We start from the raw sequence: 15569 nt of genomic DNA, 5'->3' as shown, positions 1-15569 counted from the left end.
CGCTTTCTATCCAACCCAATTCTGTTGGATTTGAATTAATTTGTATCGTAATAACATTATCTAGACACTTGTTTTTTTTTGTTTGAAATTATGTCAATTGCTCAATCTTCTGAATCGCAGTCGGACGCCTTATCCATTGGGCCAAGCGGCCATAGTAATGTAATTTACAGTTCGCTTTCTATCCAAACCTAATTTCGTTGGATTTGAATTAGTTTGTATCGTATTAACATTATCAAGACATTATTTTTTTTATTGAAAACTATATATCCACTTTTCTTATTGGTTTATTTGAACATTAAATAAAGCAATATTGAACACAGAGGGACTCGAGTACTCAGTCTTCTGATTGGACAATTCTAAACAAAACAAAATTGACCACAGAGGGACTCGAGAACTCAGTCTTCTGATTGGACAATTCTAAATAAAACAAAATTGACCACAGAGGGACTCGAACCCTCAATCTTATGATTCGTAGTCAGACGCCTTATCCATTGGGCCATGCGGCCATGGCGCTGCAACTCTACAGTTCGCTTTCTATCCAACCCAATTCTGTTGGATTTGAATTAATTTGTATCGTAATAACATTATCTAGACACTTGTTTTTTTTTTGAAATTATGTCAATTGCTCAATCTTCTGAATCGCAGTCGGACGCCTTATCCATTGGGCCAAGCGGCCATAGTAATGTAATTTACAGTTCGCTTTCTATCCAAACCTAATTTCGTTGGATTTGAATTAGTTTGTATCGTATTAACATTATCAAGACATTGTTTTTTTTTATTGAAAACTATATATCCACTTTTCTTATTCGTTTATTTGAACATTAAATAAAGCAATATTGAACACAGAGGGACTCGAGTACTCAGTCTTCTGATTGGACAATTCTAAACAAAACAAAATTGACCACAGAGGGACTCGAACCCTCAATCTTATGATTCGTAGTCAGACGCCTTATCCATTGGGCTATGCGGCCATGGCGCTGCAACTCTACAGTTCGCTTTCTATCCAACCCAATTCTGTTGGATTTGAATTAATTTGTATCGTAATAACATTATCTAGACACTTGTTTTTTTTGTTTGAAATTATATCAATTGCTCAATCTTCTGAATCGCAGTCGGACGCCTTATCCATTGGGCCATAGTAATGTAATTTACAGTTCGTTAAGTTATTGTATATATGTCTGTATACCTTGCAATGTGTGGGGATATAGCTCAGTGGTAGAGCATTCGACTGCAGATCGAGAGGTCCCTGGTTCAAATCCGGGTGTCCCCTTTATTATTGTCCATTTATTATATCCAACATTTACTTCGAACGTTTTCGATTCGCATAACGTACTGGTGCAAAGTTTTAAACAACTGATTACTCGGTTTGAAAGTATGATTACCTTTATTTTTTTGTACAAATTTAAGCGTTGGCGAACTTAAAACCAAAATCCATTGGGCCACGCACACGCACGAATGCACCGCAGGTAGGTTACTATACCATACGCAACAGAAGTGCAAAGGATTTGAATATTAGTTACCTTGTTAATCCAATGTGGTTTAAAATTGGAATTGTACATTAAACAACAACTATGACCAAGACAGGAACTCGAACCATCAATCTTCTGATTCGCAGTGAGACGGCTTATCCATTGGGCCATGCGACCATAGTACTGCAACTCTAGAATTCGCTTTCTATCTAACCCAATTTCGTTGGATTTGAATTAATTTGTATGGTATTAACATGATCAAGAGATTTGTTTTTTTGTTTAAAAAATATATCCACTTTTCTTATTCGTATAGTTGTACATTAAGTGAACCAGTATTGAACAGAGAGGGACTTGAGTACTCAATCTTCTGATTGGACAATTCTAAATAAAACAAAATTGACCACAGAGGGACTCGAACCCTCAATCTTCTGATTCGAAGTCTGACGCCTTATCCATTGGGCCATGCGGCCATTGCATTTAAACACTGAAGTCCTCTTTCTATTTAGCCCAATTGCTTTGGAGTTGAATTCATTTTTATCATACATACATTTGTTATTTTTGTTTAAAATGTATGGTATTAACATTATCTAGACACTTGTTTTTTGTTTAAAATTATATATCCACTTTTCTCATTCGTATAGTTGTACATTATATAAAGCAATACTGAAAACAGAGGGACTCGAGTACACAATCGTCTGATTGGACAATACTAAAGAAATCTAAACTGACCACAGAAGGACTCGAACCCTCAGTTTTCTGTTTCGAAGTCAGACGCCTTATACATTGGGCCATGCGGCCATAGTAATGTAATTTACAGTTCGCTTTCTATCCAAACCTAATTTCGTTGGATTTGAATTAGTTTGTATCGTATTAACATTATCAAAACAATGTTTTTTTTATTGAAAACTATTTATCCACTTTTCTTATTCGTTTATTTGAACATTAAATAAAGCAATATTGAACACAGAGGGACTCGAGTACTCAGTCTTCTGATTGGACAATTCTAAATAAAACAAAATTGACCACAGAGGGACTCGAACCCTCAATCTTCTGATTCGTAGTCAGACGCCTTATCCATTGGGCCATGCGGCCATGGCGTTGCAACTCTACAGTTCGCTTTCTATCCAACCCAATTCTGTTGGATTTGAATTAATTTGTATCGTAATAACATTATCTAGACACTTGTTGTTTTTTTTTGAAATTATGTCAATTGCTCAATCTTCTGAATCGCAGTCGGACGCCTTATCCATTGGGCCAAGCGGCAATAGTAATGTAATTTACAGTTCGCTTTCTATCCAAACCTAATTTCGTTGGATTTGAATTAGTTTGTATCGTATTAACATTATCAAGACATTGTATTTTTTTATTGAAAACTATATATCCACTTTTCTTATTCGTTTATTTAAACATTAAATAAAGCAATATTGAACACAGAGGGACTCGAGTACTCAGTCTTCTGATTGGACAATTCTAAATAAAACAAAATTGACCACAGAGGGACTCGAACCCTCAATCTTATGATTCGTAGTCAGACGCCTTATCCATTGGGCCATGCGGCCATGGCGCTGCAATTCTACAGTTCGCTTTCTATCCAACCCAATTCTGTTGGATTTGAATTAATTTGTATCGTAATAACATTATCTAGACACTTGTTTTTTTTTTGTTTGAAATTATATCAATTGCTCAATCTTCTGAATCGCAGTCGGACGCCTTATCCATTGGGCCATAGTAATGTAATTTACAGTTCGGTAAGTTATTGTATATATGTCTGTATACCTTGCAATGTGTGGGGATATAGCTCAGTGGTAGAGCATTCGACTGCATTTCGAGAGGTCCCTGGTTCAAATCCGGGTGTCCCCTTTATTATTGTCCATTTATTATATCCAACATTTACTTCGAACGTTTTCGATTCGCATAACGTACTGGTGCAAAGTTTTAAACAACTGATTACTCGGTTTGAAAGTATGATTACCTTTATTTTTCTGTACAAATTTAAGCGTTGGCGAACTTAAAACCAAAATCCATTGGGCCACGCACACGCACGAATGCACCGCAGGTAGGTTACTATACCATACGCAACAGAAGTGCAAAGGATTTGAATATTAGTTACCTTGTTAATACAATGTGGTTTAAAATTGGAATTGTACATTAAACAACAACTATGACCAAGACAGGAACTCGAACCATCAATCTTCTGATTCGCAGTGAGACGGCTTATCCATTGGGCCATGCGACCATAGTACTGCAACTCTAGAATTCGCTTTCTATCTAACCCAATTTCGTTGGATTTGAATTAATTTGTATGGTATTAACATGATCAAGAGATTTGTTTTTTTTGTTTAAAATATATATCCACTTTTCTTATTCGTATAGTTGTACATTAAATGAACCAGTATTGAACAGAGAGGGACTTGAGTACTCAATCTTCTGATTGGACAATTCTAAATAAAACAAAATTGACCACAGAGGGACTCGAACCCTCAATCTTCTGATTCGAATATCTAACCCAATTGCTTTGGAGTTGAATTCATTTTTATCATACATACATTTGTTATTTTTGTTTAAAATGTATGGTATTAACATTATCTAGACACTTGTTTTTTGTTTAAAATTATATATCCACTTTTCTCATTCGTATAGTTGTACATTATATAAAGCAATACTGAAAACAGAGGGACTCGAGTACACAATCTTCTGATTGGACAATACTAAAGAAATCTAAACTGACCACAGAAGGACTCGAACCCTCAGTTTTCTGTTTCGAAGTCAGACGCCTTATACATTGGGCCATGCGGCCATAGTAATGTAATTTACAGTTCGCTTTCTATCCAAACCTAATTTCGTTGGATTTGAATTAGTTTGTATCGTATTAACATTATCAAAACATTGTTTTTTTTATTGAAAACTATTTATCCACTTTTCTTATTCGTTTATTTGAACATTAAATAAAGCAATATTGAACACAGAGGGACTCGAGTACTCAGTCTTCTGATTGGACAATACTAAAGAAATCTAAACTGACCACAGAAGGACTCGAACCCTCAGTTTTCTGTTTCGAAGTCAGACGCCTTATACATTGGGCCATGCGGCCATAGTAATGTAATTTACAGTTCGCTTTCTATCCAAACCTAATTTCGTTGGATTTGAATTAGTTTGTATCGTAATAACATTATCTAGACACTTGTTTTTTTTGTTTGAAATTATATCAATTGCTCAATCTTCTGAATCGCAGTCGGACGCCTTATCCATTGGGCCATAGTAATGTAATTTACAGTTCGGTAAGTTATTGTATATATGTCTGTATACCTTGCAATGTGTGGGGATATAGCTCAGTGGTAGAGCATTCGACTGCAGATCGAGAGGTCCCTGGTTCAAATCCGGGTGTCCCCTTTATGGATTATATCCAACATTTACTTCGAACGTTTTCGATTCGCATAACGTACTGGTGCAAAGTTTTAAACAACTGATTACTCGGTTTGAAAGTATGATTACCTTTATTTTTCTGTACAAATTTTAGCGTTGGCGAACTTAAAACCAAAATCCATTGGGCCACGCACACGCACGAATGCACCGCAGGTAGGTTACTATACCATACGCAACAGAAGTGCAAAGGATTCGAATATTAGTTACCTTGTTAATACAATGTGGTTTAAAATTGGAATTGTACATTAAACAACAACTATGACCAAGACAGGAACTCGAACCATCAATCTTCTGATTCGCAGTGAGACGGCTTATCCATTGGGCCATGCGACCATAGTACTGCAACTCTAGAATTCGCTTTCTATCTAACCCAATTTCGTTGGATTTGAATTAATTTGTATGGTATTAACATGATCAAGAGATTTGTTTTTTTGTTTAAAATATATATCCACTTTTCTTATTCGTATAGTTGTACATTAAATGAACCAGTATTGAACAGAGAGGGACTTGAGTACTCAATCTTCTGATTGGACAATTCTAAATAAAACAAAATTGACTACAGAGGGAGTCGAACCCTCAATCTTCTGATTCGAAGTCAGACGCCTTATCCATTGGGCCATGCGGCCATTGCATTTAAACACTGAAGTCCTCTTTCTATCTAGCCCAATTGCTTTGGAATTGAATTCATTTTTATCATACATATATTTGTTATTTTTGTTTAAAATGTATGGTATTAACATTATCTAGACACTTGTTTTTTGTTTAAAATTATATATCCACTTTTCTCATTCGTATAGTTGTACATTATATAAAGCAATACTGAAAACAGAGGGACTCGAGTACACAATCTTCTGATTGGACAATACTAAAGAAATCTAAACTCACCACATAAGGACTCGAACCCTCAGTTTTCTGTTTCGAAGTCAGACGCCTTATACATTGGGCCATGCGGCCATAGTAATGTAATTTACAGTTCGCTTTCTATCCAACCCAATTCTGTTGGATTTGAATTAATTTGTATCGTAATAACATTATCTAGACACTTGTTTTTTTTTTGTTTGAAATTATGTCAATTGCTCAATCTTCTGAATCGCAGTCGGACGCCTTATCCATTGGGCCATAGTAATGTAATTTACAGTTCGGTAAGTTATTGTATATATGTCTGTATTCCTTGCAATGTGTGGGGATATAGCTCAGTGGTAGAGCATTCGACTGCAGATCGAGAGGTCCCTGGTTCAAATCCGGGTGTCCCCTTTATGGATTATATCCAACATTTACTTCGAACGTTTTCGATTCGCATAACGTACTGGTGCAAAGTTTTAAACAACTGATTACTCGGTTTGAAAGTATGATTACCTTTATTTTTCTGTACAAATTTTAGCGTTGGCGAACTTAAAACCAAAATCCATTGGGCCACGCACACGCACGAATGCACCGCAGGTAGGTTACTATACCATTCGCAACAGAAGTGCAAAGGATTCGAATATTAGTTACCTTGTTAATACAATGTGGTTTAAAATTGGAATTGTACATTAAACAACAACTATGACCAAGACAGGAACTCGAACCATCAATCTTCTGATTCGCAGTGAGACGGCTTATCCATTGGGCCATGCGACCATAGTACTGCAACTCTAGAATTCGCTTTCTATCTAACCCAATTTCGTTGGATTTGAATTAATTTGTATGGTATTAACATGATTAAGAGATTTGTTTTTTTTGTTTAAAATATATATCCACTTTTCTTATTCGTATAGTTGTACATTAAATGAACCAGTATTGAACAGAGAGGGACTTGAGTACTCAATCTTCTGATTGGACAATTCTAAATAAAACAAAATTGACCACAGAGGGAGTCGAACCCTCAATCTTCTGATTCGAAGTCAGACGCCTTATCCATTGGGCCATGCGGCCATTGCATTTAAACACTGAAGTCCTCTTTCTATCTAGCCCAATTGCTTTGGAATTGAATTCATTTTTATCATACATATATTTGTTATTTTTGTTTAAAATGTATGGTATTAACATTATCTAGACACTTGTTTTTTGTTTAAAATTATATATCCACTTTTCTCATTCGTATAGTTGTACATTATATAAAGCAATACTGAAAACAGAGGGACTCGAGTACACAATCTTCTGATTGGACAATACTAAAGAAATCAAAACTCACCACATAAGGACTCGAACCCTCAGTTTTCTGTTTCGAAGTCAGACGCCTTATACATTGGGCCATGCGGCCATAGTAATGTAATTTACAGTTCGCTTTCTATCCAAACCTAATTTCGTTGGATTTGAATTAGTTTGTATCGTATTAACATTATCAAAACATTGTTTTTTTTATTGAAAACTATTTATCCACTTTTCTTATTCGTTTATCTGAACATTAAATAAAGCAATATCGAACACAGAGGGACTCGAGTACTCAGTCTTCTGATTGGACAATTCTAAATAAAACAAAATTGACCACAGAGGGACTCGAACCCTCAATCTTCTGATTCGTAGTCAGACGCCTTATCCATTGGGCCATGCGGCCATGGCGTTGCAAGTCTACAGTTCGCTTTCTATCCAACCCAATTCTGTTGGATTTGAATTAATTTGTATCGTAATAACATTATCTAGACACTTGTTTTTTTTTTGTTTGAAATTATGTCAATTGCTCAATCTTCTGAATCGCAGTCGGACGCCTTATCCATTGGGCCATAGTAATGTAATTTACAGTTCGGTAAGTTATTGTATATACGTCTGTATTCCTTGCAATGTGTGGGGATATAGCTCAGTGGTAGAGCATTCGACTGCAGATCGAGAGGTCCCTGGTTCAAATCCGGGTGTCCCCTTTATGGATTATATCCAACATTTACTTCGAACGTTTTCGATTCGCATAACGTACTGGTGCAAAGTTTTAAACAACTGATTACTCGGTTTGAAAGTATGATTACCTTTATTTTTCTGTACAAATTTTAGCGTTGGCGAACTTAAAACCAAAATCCATTGGGCCACGCACACGCACGAATGCACCGCAGGTAGGTTACTATACCATACGCAACAGAAGTGCAAAGGATTCGAATATTAGTTACCTTGTTAATACAATGTGGTTTAAAATTGGAATTGTACATTAAACAACAACTATGACCAAGACAGGAACTCGAACCATCAATCTTCTGATTCGCAGTGAGACGGCTTATCCATTGGGCCATGCGACCATAGTACTGCAACTCTAGAATTCGCTTTCTATCTAACCCAATTTCGTTGGATTTGAATTAATTTGTATGGTATTAACATGATCACGAGATTTGTTTTTTTTGTTTAAAATATATATCCACTTTTCTTATTCGTATAGTTGTACATTAAATGAACCAGTATTGAACAGAGAGGGACTTGAGTACTCAATCTTCTGATTGGACAATTCTAAATAAAACAAAATTGACCACAGAGGGAGTCGAACCCTCAATCTTCTGATTCGAAGTCAGACGCCTTATCCATTGGGCCATGCGGCCAGTGCATTTAAACACTGAAGTCCTCTTTCTATCTAGCCCAATTGCTTTGGAATTGAATTCATTTTTATCATACATATATTTGTTATTTTTGTTTAAAATGTATGGTATTAACATTATCTAGACACTTGTTTTATGTTTAAAATTATATATCCACTTTTCTCATTCGTATAGTTGTACATTATATAAAGCAATACTGAAAACAGAGGGACTCGAGTACACAATCTTCTGATTGGACAATACTAAAGAAATCTAAACTCACCACATAAGGACTCGAACCCTCAGTTTTCTGTTTCGAAGTCAGACGCCTTATACATTGGGCCATGCGGCCATAGTAATGTAATTTACAGTTCGCTTTCTATCCAAACCTAATTTCGTTGGATTTGAATTAGTTTGTATCGTATTAACATTATCAAAACATTGTTTTTTTTATTGAAAACTATTTATCCACTTTTCTTATTCGTTTATCTGAACATTAAATAAAGCAATATCGAACACAGAGGGACTCGAGTACTCAGTCTTCTGATTGGACAATTCTAAATAAAACAAAATTGACCACAGAGGGACTCGAACCCTCAATCTTCTGATTCGTAGTCAGACGCCTTATCCATTGGGCCATGCGGCCATGGCGTTGCAACTCTACAGTTCGCTTTCTATCCAACCCAATTCTGTTGGATTTGAATTAATTTGTATCGTAATAACATTATCTAGACACTTGTTGTTTTTTTTTGAAATTATGTCAATTGCTCAATCTTCTGAATCGCAGTCGGACGCCTTATCCATTGGGCCAAGCGGCCATAGTAATGTAATTTACAGTTCGCTTTCTATCCAAACCTAATTTCGTTGGATTTGAATTAGTTTGTATCGTATTAACATTATCAAGACATTGTTTTTTTTTATTGAAAACTATATATCCACTTTTCTTATTCGTTTATTTAAACATTAAATAAAGCAATATTGAACACAGAGGGACTCGAGTACTCAGTCTTCTGATTGGACAATTCTAAACAAAACAAAATTGACCACAGAGGGACTCGAGAACTCAGTCTTCTGATTGGACAATTCTAAATAAAACAAAATTGACCACAGGGGTTACTATACCATACGCAGGTAGGTTACTATACCATAGGTTACTATACCATACGCAACAGAAGTGCAAAGGATTTGAATATTAGTTACCTTGTTAATACAATGTGGTTTAAAATTGGAATTGTACATTAAACAACAACTATGACCAAGACAGGAACTCGAACCATCAATCTTCTGATTCGCAGTGAGACGGCTTATCCATTGGGCCATGCGACCATAGTACTGCAACTCTAGAATTCGCTTTCTATCTAACCCAATTTCGTTGGAGTTGAATTAATTTGTATGGTATTAACATGATCAAGAGATTTGTTTTTTTGTTTAAAATATATATCCACTTTTCTTATTCGTATAGTTGTACATTAAATGAACCAGTATTGAACAGAGAGGGACTTGAGTACTCAATCTTCTGATTGAACAATTCTAAATAAAACAAAATTGACCACAGAGGGACTCGAACCCTCAATCTTCTGATTCGTAGTCAGACGCCTTATCCATTGGGCCATGGCGTTGCAACTCTACAGTTCGCTTTCTATCCAACCCAATTCTGTTGGATTTGAATTAATTTGTATCGTAATAACATTATCTAGACACTTGTTTTTTTTTTGTTTGAAATTATGTCAATTGCTCAATCTTCTGAATCGCAGTCGGACGCCTTATCCATTGGGCCAAGCGGCCATAGTAATGTAATTTACAGTTCGCTTTCTATCCAAACCTAATTTCGTTGGATTTGAATTAGTTTGTATCGTATTAACATTATCAGGACATTGTTTTTTTTTTATTGAAAACTATATATCCACTTTTCTTATTCGTTTATTTGAACATTAAATAAAGCAATATTGAACACAGAGGGACTCGAGTACTCAGTCTTCTGATTGGACAATTCTAAACAAAACAAAATTGACCACAGAGGGACTCGAGAACTCAGTCTTCTGATTGGACAATTCTAAATAAAACAAAATTGACCACAGAGGGACTCGAACCCTCAATCTTATGATTCGTAGTCAGACGCCTTATCCATTGGGCCATGCGGCCATGGCGCTGCAACTCTACAGTTCGCTTTCTATCCAACCCAATTCTGTTGGATTTGAATTAATTTGTATCGTAATAACATTATCTAGACACTTGTTTTTTTTGTTTGAAATTATATCAATTGCTCAATCTTCTGAATCGCAGTCGGACGCCTTATCCATTGGGCCATAGTAATGTAATTTACAGTTCGGTAAGTTATTGTATATATGTCTGTATACCTTGCAATGTGTGGGGATATAGCTCAGTGGTAGAGCATTCGACTGCAGATCGAGAGGTCCCTGGTTCAAATCCGGGTGTCCCCTTTATGGATTATATCCAACATTTACTTCGAACGTTTTCGATTCGCATAACGTACTGGTGCAAAGTTTTAAACAACTGATTACTCGGTTTGAAAGTATGATTACCTTTATTTTTCTGTACAAATTTAAGCGTTGGCGAACTTAAAACCAAAATCCATTGGGCCACGCACACGCACGAATGCACCGCAGGTAGGTTACTCTACCATACGCAACAGAAGTACAAAGGATTTGAATATTAGTTACCTTGTTAATACAATGTGGTTTAAAATTGGAATTGTACATTAAACAACAACTATGACCAAGACAGGAACTCGAACCATCAATCTTCTGATTCGCAGTGAGACGGCTTATCCATTGGGCCATGCGACCATAGTACTGCAACTCTAGAATTCGCTTTCTATCTAACCCAATTTCGTTGGATTTCAATTAATTTGTATGGTATTAACATGATAAAGAGATTTGTTTTTTTTTGTTTAAAATATATATCCACTTTTCTTATTCGTATAGTTGTATATTAAATGAACCAGTATTGAACAGAGAGGGACTTGAGTACTCAATCTTCTGATTGGACAATTCTAAATAAAACAAAATTGACCACAGAGGGACTCGAACCCTCAATCTTCTGATTCGAAGTCAGACGCCTTATCCATCGGCCATGCGGCCATTGCATTTAAACACTGAAGTCCTCTTTCTATCTAGCCCAATTGCTTTGGAGTTGAATTCATTTTTATCATACATACATTTGTTATTTTTGTTTAAAATGTATGGTATTAACATTATCTAGACACTTGTTTTTTTGTTTAAAATTATATATCCACTTTTCTCATTCGTATAGTTGTACATTATATAAAGCAATACTGAAAACAGAGGGACTCGAGTACACAATCTTCTGATTGGACAATACTAAAGAAATCTAAACTGACCACAGAAGGACTCGAACCCTCAGTTTTCTGTTTCGAAGTCAGACGCCTTATACATTGGGCCATGCGGCCATAGTAATGTAATTTACAGTTCGCTTTCTATCCAAACCTAATTTCGTTGGATTTGAATTAGTTTGTATCGTATTAACATTATCAAAACATTGTTTTTTTATTGAAAACTATTTATCCACTTTACTTATTCGTTTATTTGAACATTAAATAAAGCAATATTGAACACAGAGGGACTCGAATACTCAGTCTTCTGATTGGACAATTCTAAATAAAACAAAATTGACCACAGAGGGACTCGAACCCTCAATCTTATGATTCGTAGTCAGACGCCTTATCCATTGGGCCATGCGGCCATGGCGTTGCAACTCTACAGTTCGCTTTCTATCCAACCCAATTCTGTTGGATTTGAATTAATTTGTATCGTAATAACATTATCTAGACACTTGTTTTTTTTTGTTTGAAATTATGTCAATTGCTCAATCTTCTGAATCGCAGTCGGACGCCTTATCCATTGGGCCAAGCGGCCATAGTAATGTAATTTACAGTTCGCTTTCTATCCAAACCTAATTTCGTTGGATTTGAATTAGTTTGTATCGTATTAACATTATCAAGACATTGTTTTTTTTATTGAAAACTATATATCCACTTTTCTTATTCGTTTATTTGAACATTAAATAAAGCAATATTGAACACAAAGGGACTCGAGTACTCAGTCTTCTGATTGGACAATTCTAAACAAAACAAAATTGACTACATTAAATGAACCAGTATTGAACAGAGAGGGACTTGAGTACTCAATCTTCTGATTGGACAATTCTAAATAAAACAAAATTGACCACAGAGGGACTCGAACCCTCAATCTTCTGATTCGAAGTCAGACGCCTTATCCATTGGGCCATGCGGCCATTGCATTTAAACACTGAAGTCCCCTTTCTATCTAGCCCAATTGCTTTGGAGTTGAATTCATTTTTATCATACATACATTTGTTATTTTTGTTTAAAATGTATGGTATTAACATTATCTAGACACTTGTTTTTTGTTGAAAATTATATATCCACTTTTCTCATTCGTATAGTTGTACATTATATAAAGCAATACTGAAAACAGAGGGACTCGAGTACACAATCTTCTGATTGAACAATTCTAAATAAAACAAAATTGACCACAGAGGGACTCGAACCCTCAATCTTCTGATTCGTAGTCAGACGCCTTATCCATTGGGCCATGGCGTTGCAACTCTACAGTTCGCTTTCTATCCAACCCAATTCTGATGGATTTGAATTAATTTGTATCGTAATAACATTATCTAGACACTTGTTTTTTTTTTGTTTGAAATTATGTCAATTGCTCAATCTTCTGAATCGCAGTCGGACGCCTTATCCACTGGGCCAAGCGGCCATAGTAATGTAATTTACAGTTCGCTTTCTATCCAAACCTAATTTCGTTGGATTTGAATTAGTTTGTATCGTATTAACATTATCAAGACATTGTTTTTTTTTTATTGAAAACTATATATCCACTTTTCTTATTGGTTTATTTGAACATTAAATAAAGCAATATTGAACACAGAGGGACTCGAGTACTCAGTCTTCTGATTGGACAATTCTAAACAAAACAAGATTGACCACAGAGGGACTCGAACCCTCAATCTTATGATTCGTAGTCAGACGCCTTATCCATTGGGCCATGCGGCCATGGCGCTGCAACTCTACATTTCGCTTTCTATCCAACCCAATTCTGTTGGATTTAAATTAATTTGTATCGTAATAACATTATCTAGACACTTGTTTTTTTTGTTTGAAATTATATCAATTGCTCAATCTTCTGAATCGCAGTCGGACGCCTTATCCATTGGGCCATAGTAATGTAATTTACAGTTCGGTAAGTTATTGTATATATGTCTGTATACCTTGCAATGTGTGGGGATATAGCTCAGTGGTAGAGCATTCGACTGCAGATCGAGAGGTCCCTGGTTCAAATCCGGGTGTCCCCTTTATGGATTATATCCAACATTTACTTCGAACGTTTTCGATTCGCATAACGTACTGGTGCAAAGTTTTAAACAACTGATTACTCGGTTTGAAAGTATGATTACCTTTATTTTTCTGTACAAATTTAAGCGTTGGCGAACTTAAAACCAAAATCCATTGGGCCACGCACACGCACGAATGCACCGCAGGTAGGTTACTATACCATACGCAACAGAAGTGCAAAGGATTTGAATATTAGTTACCTTGTTAATACAATGTGGTTTAAAATTGGAATTGTACATTAAACAACAACTATGACCAAGACAGGAACTCGAACCATCAATCTTCTGATTCGCAGTGAGACGGCTTATCCATTGGGCCATGCGACCATAGTACTGCAACTCTAGAATTCGCTTTCTATCTAACCCAATTTCGTTGGATTTGAATTAATTTGTATGGTATTAACATGATCAAGAGATTTGTTTTTTTTGTTTAAAATATATATCCACTTTTCTTATTCGTATAGTTGTACATTAAATGAACCAGTATTGAACAGAGAGGGACTTGAGTACTCAATCTTCTGATTGGACAATTCTAAATAAAACAAAATTGACCACAGAGGGACTCGAACCCTCAATCTTCTGATTCGAAGTCAGACGCCTTATCCATTGGGCCATGCGGCCATTGCATTTCAACACTGAAGTCCTCTTTCTATCTAACCCAATTGCTTTGGAGTTGAATTCATTTTTATCATACATACATTTGTTATTTTTGTTTAAAATGTATGGTATTAACATTATCTAGACACTTGTTTTTTGTTTAAAATTATATATCCACTTTTCTCATTCGTATAGTTGTACATTATATAAAGCAATACTGAAAACAGAGGGACTCGAGTACACAATCTTCTGATTGGACAATACTAAAGAAATCTAAACTGACCACAGAAGGACTCGAACCCTCAGTTTTCTGTTTCGAAGTCAGACGCCTTATACATTGGGCCATGCGGCCATAGTAATGTAATTTACAGTTCGCTTTCTATCCAAACCTAATTTCGTTGGATTTGAATTAGTTTGTATCGTATTAACATTATCAAAACATTGTTTTTTTTATTGAAAACTATTTATCCACTTTTCTTATTCGTTTATTTGAACATTAAATAAAGCAATATTGAACACAGAGGGACTCGAGTACTCAGTCTTCTGATTGGACAATACTAAAGAAATCTAAACTGACCACAGAAGGACTCGAACCCTCAGTTTTCTGTTTCGAAGTCAGACGCCTTATACATTGGGCCATGCGGCCATAGTAATGTAATTTACAGTTCGCTTTCTATCCAAACCTAATTTCGTTGGATTTGAATTAGTTTGTATCGTATTAACATTATCAAGACATTGTTTTTTTTTTATTGAAAACTATATATCCACTTTTCTTATTCGTTTATTTGAACATTAAATAAAGCAATATTGAACACAGAGGGACTCGAGTACTCAGTCTTCTGATTGGACAATTCTAAACAAAACAAAATTGACCACAGAGGGACTCGAGAACTCAGTCTTCTGATTGGACAATTCTAAATAAAACAAAATTGACCGCAGAGGGACTCGAACCCTCAATCTTATGATTCGTAGTCAGACGCCTTATCCATTGGGCCATGCGGCCATGGCGCTGCAACTCTACAGTTCGCTTTCTATCCAACCAATTCTGTTGGATTTGAATTAATTTGTATCGTAATAACATTATCTAGACACTTGTTTTTTTTGTTTGAAATTATATCAATTGCTCAATCTTCTGAATCGCAGTCGGACGCCTGATCCATTGGCCATAGTAATGTAATTTACAGTTCGGTAAGTTATTGTATAT

General features: G+C 35.7%; 24 non-coding genes across 24 annotated transcripts; 7 read left to right on the top strand and 17 right to left on the bottom strand.

The window, feature by feature from the left end:
• Positions 1–433: 433 nt before the first annotated feature.
• On the bottom strand, positions 434–506 carry Trnar-acg (transfer RNA arginine (anticodon ACG)). Its single transcript has one exon. It is a non-coding gene; the product is annotated as a tRNA-Arg (tRNA).
• A 392-nt stretch (positions 507–898) lies between these two features.
• Positions 899–971, bottom strand: Trnar-acg (transfer RNA arginine (anticodon ACG)). The gene has a single exon. It is a non-coding gene; the product is annotated as a tRNA-Arg (tRNA).
• A 227-nt stretch (positions 972–1198) lies between these two features.
• Trnac-gca (transfer RNA cysteine (anticodon GCA)) lies at positions 1199–1270 on the top strand. The gene has a single exon. It is a non-coding gene; the product is annotated as a tRNA-Cys (tRNA).
• Positions 1271–1866: 596 nt separating this feature from the next.
• Trnar-ucg (transfer RNA arginine (anticodon UCG)) lies at positions 1867–1939 on the bottom strand. Its single transcript has one exon. It is a non-coding gene; the product is annotated as a tRNA-Arg (tRNA).
• A 549-nt stretch (positions 1940–2488) lies between these two features.
• Trnar-acg (transfer RNA arginine (anticodon ACG)) lies at positions 2489–2561 on the bottom strand. Its single transcript has one exon. It is a non-coding gene; the product is annotated as a tRNA-Arg (tRNA).
• Positions 2562–2955: 394 nt separating this feature from the next.
• Positions 2956–3028, bottom strand: Trnar-acg (transfer RNA arginine (anticodon ACG)). The gene has a single exon. It is a non-coding gene; the product is annotated as a tRNA-Arg (tRNA).
• Positions 3029–3257: 229 nt separating this feature from the next.
• Trnac-gca (transfer RNA cysteine (anticodon GCA)) lies at positions 3258–3329 on the top strand. Its single transcript has one exon. It is a non-coding gene; the product is annotated as a tRNA-Cys (tRNA).
• Positions 3330–4787: 1458 nt separating this feature from the next.
• On the top strand, positions 4788–4859 carry Trnac-gca (transfer RNA cysteine (anticodon GCA)). The gene has a single exon. It is a non-coding gene; the product is annotated as a tRNA-Cys (tRNA).
• Positions 4860–5445: 586 nt separating this feature from the next.
• On the bottom strand, positions 5446–5518 carry Trnar-ucg (transfer RNA arginine (anticodon UCG)). Its single transcript has one exon. It is a non-coding gene; the product is annotated as a tRNA-Arg (tRNA).
• A 556-nt stretch (positions 5519–6074) lies between these two features.
• Trnac-gca (transfer RNA cysteine (anticodon GCA)) lies at positions 6075–6146 on the top strand. Its single transcript has one exon. It is a non-coding gene; the product is annotated as a tRNA-Cys (tRNA).
• A 587-nt stretch (positions 6147–6733) lies between these two features.
• Trnar-ucg (transfer RNA arginine (anticodon UCG)) lies at positions 6734–6806 on the bottom strand. Its single transcript has one exon. It is a non-coding gene; the product is annotated as a tRNA-Arg (tRNA).
• A 549-nt stretch (positions 6807–7355) lies between these two features.
• On the bottom strand, positions 7356–7428 carry Trnar-acg (transfer RNA arginine (anticodon ACG)). Its single transcript has one exon. It is a non-coding gene; the product is annotated as a tRNA-Arg (tRNA).
• Positions 7429–7657: 229 nt separating this feature from the next.
• Trnac-gca (transfer RNA cysteine (anticodon GCA)) lies at positions 7658–7729 on the top strand. Its single transcript has one exon. It is a non-coding gene; the product is annotated as a tRNA-Cys (tRNA).
• A 587-nt stretch (positions 7730–8316) lies between these two features.
• Trnar-ucg (transfer RNA arginine (anticodon UCG)) lies at positions 8317–8389 on the bottom strand. Its single transcript has one exon. It is a non-coding gene; the product is annotated as a tRNA-Arg (tRNA).
• Positions 8390–8938: 549 nt separating this feature from the next.
• Positions 8939–9011, bottom strand: Trnar-acg (transfer RNA arginine (anticodon ACG)). Its single transcript has one exon. It is a non-coding gene; the product is annotated as a tRNA-Arg (tRNA).
• A 1423-nt stretch (positions 9012–10434) lies between these two features.
• Positions 10435–10507, bottom strand: Trnar-acg (transfer RNA arginine (anticodon ACG)). Its single transcript has one exon. It is a non-coding gene; the product is annotated as a tRNA-Arg (tRNA).
• Positions 10508–10734: 227 nt separating this feature from the next.
• Trnac-gca (transfer RNA cysteine (anticodon GCA)) lies at positions 10735–10806 on the top strand. Its single transcript has one exon. It is a non-coding gene; the product is annotated as a tRNA-Cys (tRNA).
• A 588-nt stretch (positions 10807–11394) lies between these two features.
• Trnar-ucg (transfer RNA arginine (anticodon UCG)) lies at positions 11395–11466 on the bottom strand. Its single transcript has one exon. It is a non-coding gene; the product is annotated as a tRNA-Arg (tRNA).
• Positions 11467–12015: 549 nt separating this feature from the next.
• On the bottom strand, positions 12016–12088 carry Trnar-acg (transfer RNA arginine (anticodon ACG)). The gene has a single exon. It is a non-coding gene; the product is annotated as a tRNA-Arg (tRNA).
• A 479-nt stretch (positions 12089–12567) lies between these two features.
• Positions 12568–12640, bottom strand: Trnar-ucg (transfer RNA arginine (anticodon UCG)). Its single transcript has one exon. It is a non-coding gene; the product is annotated as a tRNA-Arg (tRNA).
• Positions 12641–13357: 717 nt separating this feature from the next.
• Trnar-acg (transfer RNA arginine (anticodon ACG)) lies at positions 13358–13430 on the bottom strand. Its single transcript has one exon. It is a non-coding gene; the product is annotated as a tRNA-Arg (tRNA).
• Positions 13431–13657: 227 nt separating this feature from the next.
• Trnac-gca (transfer RNA cysteine (anticodon GCA)) lies at positions 13658–13729 on the top strand. The gene has a single exon. It is a non-coding gene; the product is annotated as a tRNA-Cys (tRNA).
• A 587-nt stretch (positions 13730–14316) lies between these two features.
• Positions 14317–14389, bottom strand: Trnar-ucg (transfer RNA arginine (anticodon UCG)). Its single transcript has one exon. It is a non-coding gene; the product is annotated as a tRNA-Arg (tRNA).
• A 906-nt stretch (positions 14390–15295) lies between these two features.
• Positions 15296–15368, bottom strand: Trnar-acg (transfer RNA arginine (anticodon ACG)). The gene has a single exon. It is a non-coding gene; the product is annotated as a tRNA-Arg (tRNA).
• Positions 15369–15569: the final 201 nt, after the last annotated feature.

This window comes from Ciona robusta, unplaced genomic scaffold, assembly GCF_009617815.1.
Source record: "Ciona robusta unplaced genomic scaffold, ASM961781v2 AP042771.1".
In the NCBI taxonomy this organism is placed as follows: domain Eukaryota; kingdom Metazoa; phylum Chordata; class Ascidiacea; order Phlebobranchia; family Cionidae; genus Ciona; species Ciona robusta.
This window is presented reverse-complemented; position numbering and strand designations above follow the sequence as displayed.